This window comes from Anolis carolinensis, chromosome 2 (assembly GCF_035594765.1).
Source record: "Anolis carolinensis isolate JA03-04 chromosome 2, rAnoCar3.1.pri, whole genome shotgun sequence".
NCBI classification, from domain to species: Eukaryota; Metazoa; Chordata; class Lepidosauria; order Squamata; family Dactyloidae; genus Anolis; species Anolis carolinensis.
In genome coordinates, this window is record NC_085842.1 from 19,842,114 (window position 1) to 19,850,719 (window position 8,606).

Genomic DNA, 8,606 nt, shown 5'->3' on the forward strand with positions numbered 1-8,606 from the left:
CTTCCCCCAGAATTCCTCTGAAGTGTGGACAGTAATCTCAGAATATGTTCTCCATTCATTTCTTCCTCCACAATTATTGGTATTTCTAACTGGTTTTCCCTCAGGGGGTTCTCTCCTCTCAGGCATGCTAAAAATATGTGGGTTTTGTGAGTTGCTGCACTGAAACAGTTATATATATTTGGTACTTTGAAACTACAAGTAGATAATGGAGGAATGCTCAAATGGAAAGTTAGCTTCAATGGGTTGTTATTTTGCCCACCAGACAGCCTTGGAGGCTTGAGCCCATTTGGGGCTTCTTCCTCCTTCCTGTCTCAGACTATATCATTGATGGCCATCGCTGGAAAAACTTCCTTCAGCTTCAGTAAAAAAAGTACAGATGAATACCTAAATGCCTTTATATTATTGTTTCCTTGGCCAAGTTGGAATAAAAAGCTGCTTTGAGAACCCATAGTGTTTTGAAATTTGGGTCTATATGAAAGGAAGAACCAAAACGTGGCATTATAAAGTGAACTGAGGATAATACTAACAACCAGTCCTGTTTCCCTTTCTCTCCTCCAGTTCATTTTCTCTTTGTTCCTTTGTTGCAAGATGTTGGTCCTCCTTCCTAATCTTACAGCTACTCGAGTTTCTTGTCACCTCCACCTTGCCTGTACTTGATACAACTTTGTTTGTGTTTTAATGACTATGGAAAGACTTCATGCAGAAATAGAAGAGTGGCTGCATAACACACCCTTTCTGCTTTTGTGTCCTTCACAGGAGATGGAACAACGACATGGACAACACATGATGCATCATTTCATGATTGCAATACTTTTGGCACAGCTTCAGTCAGACTGGATCAGGTAAAGTGCAGGTTCCTTGGAAGGCTGCTTGTCCCTGAACCCTGTGCAATATCTCCATGGAACTGATATAATCTTTTCTGTTCATTAGGCTTTCTAAACTGTGGTTGCCATATTTGAAAATTTGAATCTGGCCAAGCAACTCCGATCTATCTAGGCAAGCTTGTACAACATATGGACCACAGGCTGGATGCGTCCCGCAAATAGCTTCTGTGTGCTCTGGGATGATGTAGACTTAAGGCCGTTAGATGGAAGCTTAATTGATATATTCAAAGAATTATGCCTCAGTGATGATAAATGATGGCCTTGAAAAAATAATTATAACACGAGGTACAAGGCAAGGATGCTCCCTTTCCCCAATATTGTTTGCAATAGTAATGGAAATTTTATCTAATATAATTAGATAAAAGGAATAGGATATATAAATACTGTATATATAACATTGATTTATTTGATTTATATAAAATTGATGATACCCTTGTATCAGTGGAAAGCCCAATACGACAGTGGGAAAAATGCATTTTCTAATGCTAACGATTAAAAATACTCCTTATAATTTTATGATTGCTAAGCAATACAAACTTGAATTAGTTTTTCAGGTTTTCTTACTGTTTAGATTTAGCTAATTAGCAGAGTGTTTATTCACATTAATGTGATTTATAATAAATAAACATCTTACATAAGCTTGATATTAATTGAAACTTCGTTTTTTGTAATATGGCTTACATGCACCACAGTTTATTCAGTAATTATACCTTTACTTGGAAGGTGAGGTGTTAAAAGCCTATCTGTGACCCAAAGAGGTTTTGCCTATTTTAACTTAATAATATAATAATAAAACTTTATTTATATACCGCCCTATCTCCCGGATGGGACTCAGGGCAGTTTACAGTCATAAAAACAATACAAACATTACATAACAACATAATACACATTATTAAACAAAGTAAAATAATACAATTATAACAATAAATAACACTTACATGACCAGATCAAGGGGACGGGAACCATAAACTTTGGCCCCTTCATCCTGCCAAGTTGTGCAGGTATGATCTAGGGTTTGTTGGGTTTTTTCAGGTGAATGTTCATTTTTTCCACTCATAGACAGTCTCTGAGTGCATATAATAAATACCCTGAATAATACCAAAGACGTTGCTCAGTTCCCATGCAAATATCCTGAATTTCTAGTTAATTAAGTATAATTAACTACTTAAGTATAATTCTACTTATACTTAAGTAGAATGTTGATGAGAACTGTGACTGTCTGGTTCAACCACCATCACAAGCTGGATGCTCTGATGGCCAGAAGCTAATGGCAGGTGAAGGCCAAAAGGATCCAGATGAGCTGGGAAGTAGCAAGGATCCCGAGTTCCCTCAGTCTGGGAGAGTGGAGTAAGGGACCATGCCTCACCCCAATAACCTTTCTTTCTTTCTCCAGGTGACCTTTGAGGAGGTGGCTGTGTTTTTCTCAGAGGAGGAGTGGGCCTTGCTGGACCCAGGACAATGGGCCCTACACAGGGAGGTCATGGAGGAGAATCTGGGCCTTGTGTCCTCTCTGGGTAAGTCCATTCCTTTCTAGTGGTTCATCAAGTGTATATATCACAACAGTTATAATTGTCTCTTCAGTATTACTCTATTTCAGAAAACCGAATCTTTCAACTGGCAGTTTATGGTATCATATCATGTGCGGCTCAAATTTGACAAAAATTTTATCTGCCAATATGAGAGCCAAGAAAAGGAGAAATTTGCATTCTCCCCGAAGCCTTAATTCCCCAAGAAATGTTTAAAAACAAAAGATGATAGAACATGTTTTGCTTAGAATGATGCATGTTTAAGAGAGAGACAAAACATGTCTGGAGATTAGAGAAGAAGTAGAGAGAGAGATCAGAAGAGAGGCTAGGCTGAGAAGCAGGAGAAATTTGTTTTTCATTCTGTTTTTTAATATATTGGGTTCTACATCCAATGTCTGCATGATGTAGGTATTTTATTTATTTATTTATTTATTTACAGTATTTATATTCTACCCCCCTCACCCCGAAGAGAACTCGGGGCAAACATTCAATGCCATTAGAGACAGGACAGACAACAGTACAGATAGAGATATATAGGCATTTCCCATCTTCAGTAACCTGTAGGTTGTGCTCAATTCCAGCCATGGGGGTGGGGTGCAGGGTTGTGCTGTCACTCCATCCTCATTGTCGAAGAGCCTTGTTCACAGACCTCCTCCTTTTTTGATCACTGCCTTATTTCTGGTATTTCCTTATGGTGCCATTTAAATATCTCCCTGCTTAAACAGTACAGTACCTATTTATTGACTCACAGCTGTTTTCGATTTGCTACGTGGGCAGTGAGCTGGCTGAAGGTCGGGCATTCACCCTTGACCTGGGCTTTGAACCGCGAACCTTTTGATTGGTAAGATTTATTGCAGCTGGTGGCAGGGCCGGCCCAACGTGGAGGCCACTGAAGCGCCCGCTTCGGGCGCACGGTCCCGGGGGCGCCATGGAGGCCAGCCGAGCAAGGGCGCGCGGGGCGGGAGGCAGGGCCCCGTCTGGGCGGAGCCCCGCCTGCCGCCCTGCGCGTCCTGGCCCCGCCTCTCACGCTGCGCAAGAGGCGGGGTCAGGGTGAGCAGCGCGGGAGGCGGGGCCAGAGTTGGCCCTACCTCCCGCACGGCTCACCCTCGCCCGTCTGGCCTTTTCCAGCTGGCCAGATTGCAGGGGAGGTCCCTCCAGGCCGCGATCACGGCCTGGAGAGACCTCCGCTGCAGTCTGGCCAGCTGGCCTGGGCCAGGGCGCTCCAGGCGGGAGGCAGGGCACCATCTGGGCGGAGCCCCGCCTCCCGCCCTGTGCGCCCTGGCCCCGCCTCTTGCGCTGCATGAGAGGCGGGGTCAGGGTGAGCAGCGCGGGAGGCAGAGCCAGGGTTGGCCCTGCCTGCCACGCTGCTCACCCTTGCCCGTCTGGCCTTTCCAAGCTGGCCAGAATGCAGCGGAGGTCCCTTCAGGCCGCGATTGCCGTGGTCTGGAGAGACTCCCGCTGCTTCCTGGCCGACTGGCCTGGGCCAGGGCGCGTGGGGCTGGAGGCGGGGCCCCGTCTGGGCGGAGCCCCGCCCCACGAGCCCTGGCCCCGCCTCCCACGCTGCGCGACAGGCGGGGTCAGGGCGAGCAGCGCGGGAGGCGGGGCCAGGGCGCGGGAGCAGCGCGGGGGGGGGCGCAATTTTCCCCCCTGCTTAATATTTAAAATTTTGTCGGGCCGGCCCTGGCTGGTGGTTGCCCTGGCTTTTGGGCAATACCCTGCTTGGCCCTTTTAACTATAACAAAGTTGCGTTGATCCTTGGCCTTGGAAAAGACAGGATATATTTATGTATTTATAACAACAGCATCACTGCGAGGGTCAGTGTCCTTGTCTGACCAGTTCTTTCTCTCTTTTCCAGATGTTGAAGGGACACTTGCTGGGAATGAAGAGGAACCAAGCAGGGTATTGCCCAAAAGAGCCAGTTATCGACTGATGTGCGAGAATGAAAGGAACCCTGAGTTTCAAGGGAAGGTTTTTCTGGATGGGGAAGTCAGTGGGCTCTCGGGGCAGGAAATGACACCAAAAATAAAGGAAAGGAATAGATATATATGCCTTCTATGTGGAAGAAGCTCCAGTTTTAAAGCAAGCCTTGACTGTCATGTGAGAACTCACAGAGGAGTGATTTCTTTCAGTGATGGTGAGCAAGGAAAGATCATCAGTGTTAGGGAAGCCTCCATTTCCCACCAAAAGAACTACACGAGTGGGAAACCATTTCAATGCTTGGAATGTGGAAAGGTCTTCAGTCTGAGGAAACTCCTCACTCGCCATCAAGCAATTCACAGAAGGAAAAAGCCATTCAAATGTTTGGAGTGTGGAAATAGCTGCAGGGACAAGTCCGAACTCACAATTCATCAAAGAACTCACACAGGGGAGAAACCCTTTAAATGCTTGGAGTGTGGAAAGAGCTTCAGTCAGAAATCCCACCTCACTGTTCATCAAAGAATTCACACAGGTGGGAATCCATGTAAATGTTTGGAATGTGGAAAGAGCTTCAGGTACAAGTCAGAACTCACTGTCCATCAAAGAAGGCATACAGGAGAGAAACCCTTTCAATGTTTGGAGTGTGGAAAGATGTTCACTCATAAATCACATCTCAGTTGTCATGAAAGAATTCACACAGGGGAGAAACCCTTTAAATGCTTGGAGTGTGGAAAGAGCTTCAGATGGAAGGTAACTTTTACGTGTCATCAAAGATGTCATGCAGGCAAGAAGCCATTTAAATGCACGCAGTGTGGAAAGAGCTTCAGGTGGAAAGTGAGTCTCAAGGGTCATCAAAGAACCCATACAGGGGGAAAACAATTTCAATGCTTAGAGTGTGGAAAGAGCTTCAAATGGAAGAAAAATCTTACGTTTCATCAAGAACGTCATATAGGCAAGGAGCCATTTAAATGCATGCTGTGTGGAAAGAGCTTTGCTAGGAAGGCATACCTAACTCGTCACCAAAGAAGTCATGTAGTGGGGAAGCCATTTCAGTGCTTGGATTGTGGAAAGAGTTTCAGACGGAAAGCAGGCCTTACTCGTCATCAAATAACCCCTAGTGGGGAGAAACCCTTTAAGTGCTTGGAGTGCGGAAAGAAATTTAATCAGAGGACATGCTTTACTTATCATCAAAGAAGCCATGTAGAGGAGAAACCATTTAAATGCTTAGAGTGTGGAAAGAGTCTCAGTCGCAAGCGAAACCTTATTATTCATCAAAGAAGCCATGCAGGTGAGAAGCCATTTAAATGCTTAGAGTGTGAAAAGAGCTTCAGGTGGAAGACAAGTCTTATGTTTCATCAAGAATGTCATATGGGCGAGAAGCTGTTGAAATGCATGCAGTGCGGAAAGAGCTTCAGGTGGAAAGTGAGCCTCACGTGTCATCAAAAAATTCATATACAGGAAAAACGATTTAAATGCTTGGAATGTGAAAAGAGCTTTGGTCAGAAGTCACGCCTGATTTGCCATCAAAGAATTCACACAGGGGAGAAACCATTTCCGTGCTTAGAGTGTGAAAAGAGCTTCATATCGAAGAAAAGTCTTAAGGATCATCAAAGAAGTCATACCGGGGAGAAACCATTTAAATGTTTAGAGTGTGGAAAGAGTTTCAGATGGAAAAAAAGTCTTCAACATCATCAAAACAGCCACACCGGGGAGAAACCATTTAAGTGTTTAGAGTGTGGAAAGAGCTTCACATCGAAGAAAAATCTTATGTGTCATCAAGAACGTCATACAGGTGAGAAACCATTTAAATGCATGCAGTGTGGGAAGAGCTTCAGATGGAAAGTGAATCTTACAGGTCATCAAAGAATTCATATGGAGGGGAAACTATTTAAATGCTTGGAATGCGGAAAGAACTTCAGTCAGAAGTCAAACTTGACTTCTCATCAAATTATTCATACAGGGGAGAAACCATTTCAGTGCTCAGAGTGTGGAAAGAGCTTCAGGTGGAAGAGAAGTCTTACGAATCATCAAAGGTGTCATACAAGCGAAAATCCATTTGAGTGTGTGCAGTGTGGAAAGAGCTTCGCTCGGAAAACATACCTGGCTCGTCATCAAGTCAGTCATAGTAAAGAGGGCCTATTTAAATGTTCAGAGTGTGGAAAGAGCTTCACTAGGAAGGAACACCTGACATGTCATCAAAGACTTCATACAGGGGAGAACCTATTTCAGTGCTTAGACTGTGGAAAGAAATTCAGTCGGAAGCAAATCCTCATTGTTCATCAAAGAATTCATATGGAGCAGAAACCCTTTCAATGCTTGCAGTGTGGAAAGAGGTTCAGTCAGAAGTCACACCTTGTTTATCATCAAAGAAGACATACAAAGGCTAAGCCATTTCAGGCTTTATAGAGTACTAGCTGTGCCCGGCCACACGTTGCTGTGGCAAAGTGGTGGTGGTATTGGTTAAAAATTGTTGTGTAATTTTTATTTGACGTTATTTGTATTTTTTAATTAATTTTATTGTAAGTTATCTTTTTATTTATTATATTTTATTATTTTCTTGTATAATTTTTAGTAATTTTGTTATTATGGTATTGTATTATATTAATTTTTTAGTGTTTTTAATTAGTTTTTAGTGTTCTTTATTATTTTTTATTGGGTTGCTAGGAGACCAAGTTGGAGGAGCTTAGCCTTCTAGCTGGCAGCAATTGGATAAAAGCAATTATTCCTCTCTCTCTAATTAGGACTTTATTTTTCTTTTCTTTTTGTTGTATCAACCTTGAGGCGTGGATGATGGGTTGTGTTGTCAAATTTGGAGGTTGGGGGGCCTGTAGTTTTGTTGTTTTGTGGGTCGCCGAGATGCCATCACTCTTTTATATATATAGATGGGGAGAGGTTCAGTGTATGTCAGAGAATAGCGTATGGCTTCCTATCATACAAACTGAAGCACAAATAAGCTACCTTTCAGATGGAAGCTATTAGAAGGTGTTACTCTTACGTAAACAGCAGTGATTCAAAATGAATTCTGTAAACAGCAATGTTACATAACTAGCAATGTTTAAAAATGAATTCTGTACAGTTTAAAAAACCATACAGAAATATAAAAAAGTGAGGAATCAAGTGAACTAGGGAAGAATAGGTATTGGAAGGGTGCTAGGATCAAGATTCAGATAAGGGGGGAAAAGAGGATAAAGAAGTAGAAGAAAGAGGTGCATCTGCTGTTGACTAAGCTAAATCTGTAGTCCAGTATTGAATCTGAAATGCATCACTTTGAATATCAAGGGAGCAAACGTTGCACAGAAAATATTTCAGTATTTGAAAAGAATGAAGATGAAATTTGTCTACATGAAATGCACATCAGAAAGAATGTGCATTTATGCAGTTACAGCATAGCTAAAAACTTACTGTTGTTAGAGATAGGTCTTCAGATGTGTTTTAAATTCCGACAGCTCAATTAGGTAATGAGTCAAATTGTGGCTGGGCTTAGCCCAGCAGACTAAACCGCTAAGCTGCAGAAAATCCTGCCGATTGCAAGGTTGGCAGTTCAAGCTCGGGTTGGGGTGAGCACCCGCCATCAGCCCTAGCTCCCTGCCCACCTAGCAGATCGAAAGCAGAAATGCGCATAGGTAAATAGGTACCACTTTTTTAAAAGTGGGGAGGTTATAAAAGGTGCTTATAAGGCAATTCAATCTGGAGAACGTCTAAGGACAGCAAAGTTCCTCGGCGTGGAAGATAGACTGACAGCAACACACACACACACACACACACACACACACACACACACACACACACGGCCAGAGTCTAGCACAGCTTTCAGGTGCCGGAAATTGAAAAGATGGGGAAAAGGCTTTACCTCTATGTATTGTCTCCTTGTTAACTGTATAATGGCATTGAATGTTTGTTGTATATGTGTTGAGTAATCTGCCTGAGTCCCCTCGGGGAGATAGAGCAGAATATAAATAAAGTTTGTTCATTATTATTATTATTATTATTATTATTATTATTATTATTATTGATATCCAAGGGATAAATGCTCTCAAGTCATAAGAGGATTCGCACAGGGAAGAAGCCATGCAAATGTGTGGAGCTTTGGTTAGAAGAAATAGCCTTCTTCTCATTACAGACATTAGAAGGAGGAGTCATTTCAGTTCTTAGAATCTGGACAGAGGCTCAGTCGGAAGGCAGACTTACTCATCGTCGAAGAATTCATACAGAAGATAAATTACATCCATGCTTGTAATGTGGAAAAGGGTTCAATCAGAAGCAAATCTTCACACCTCAT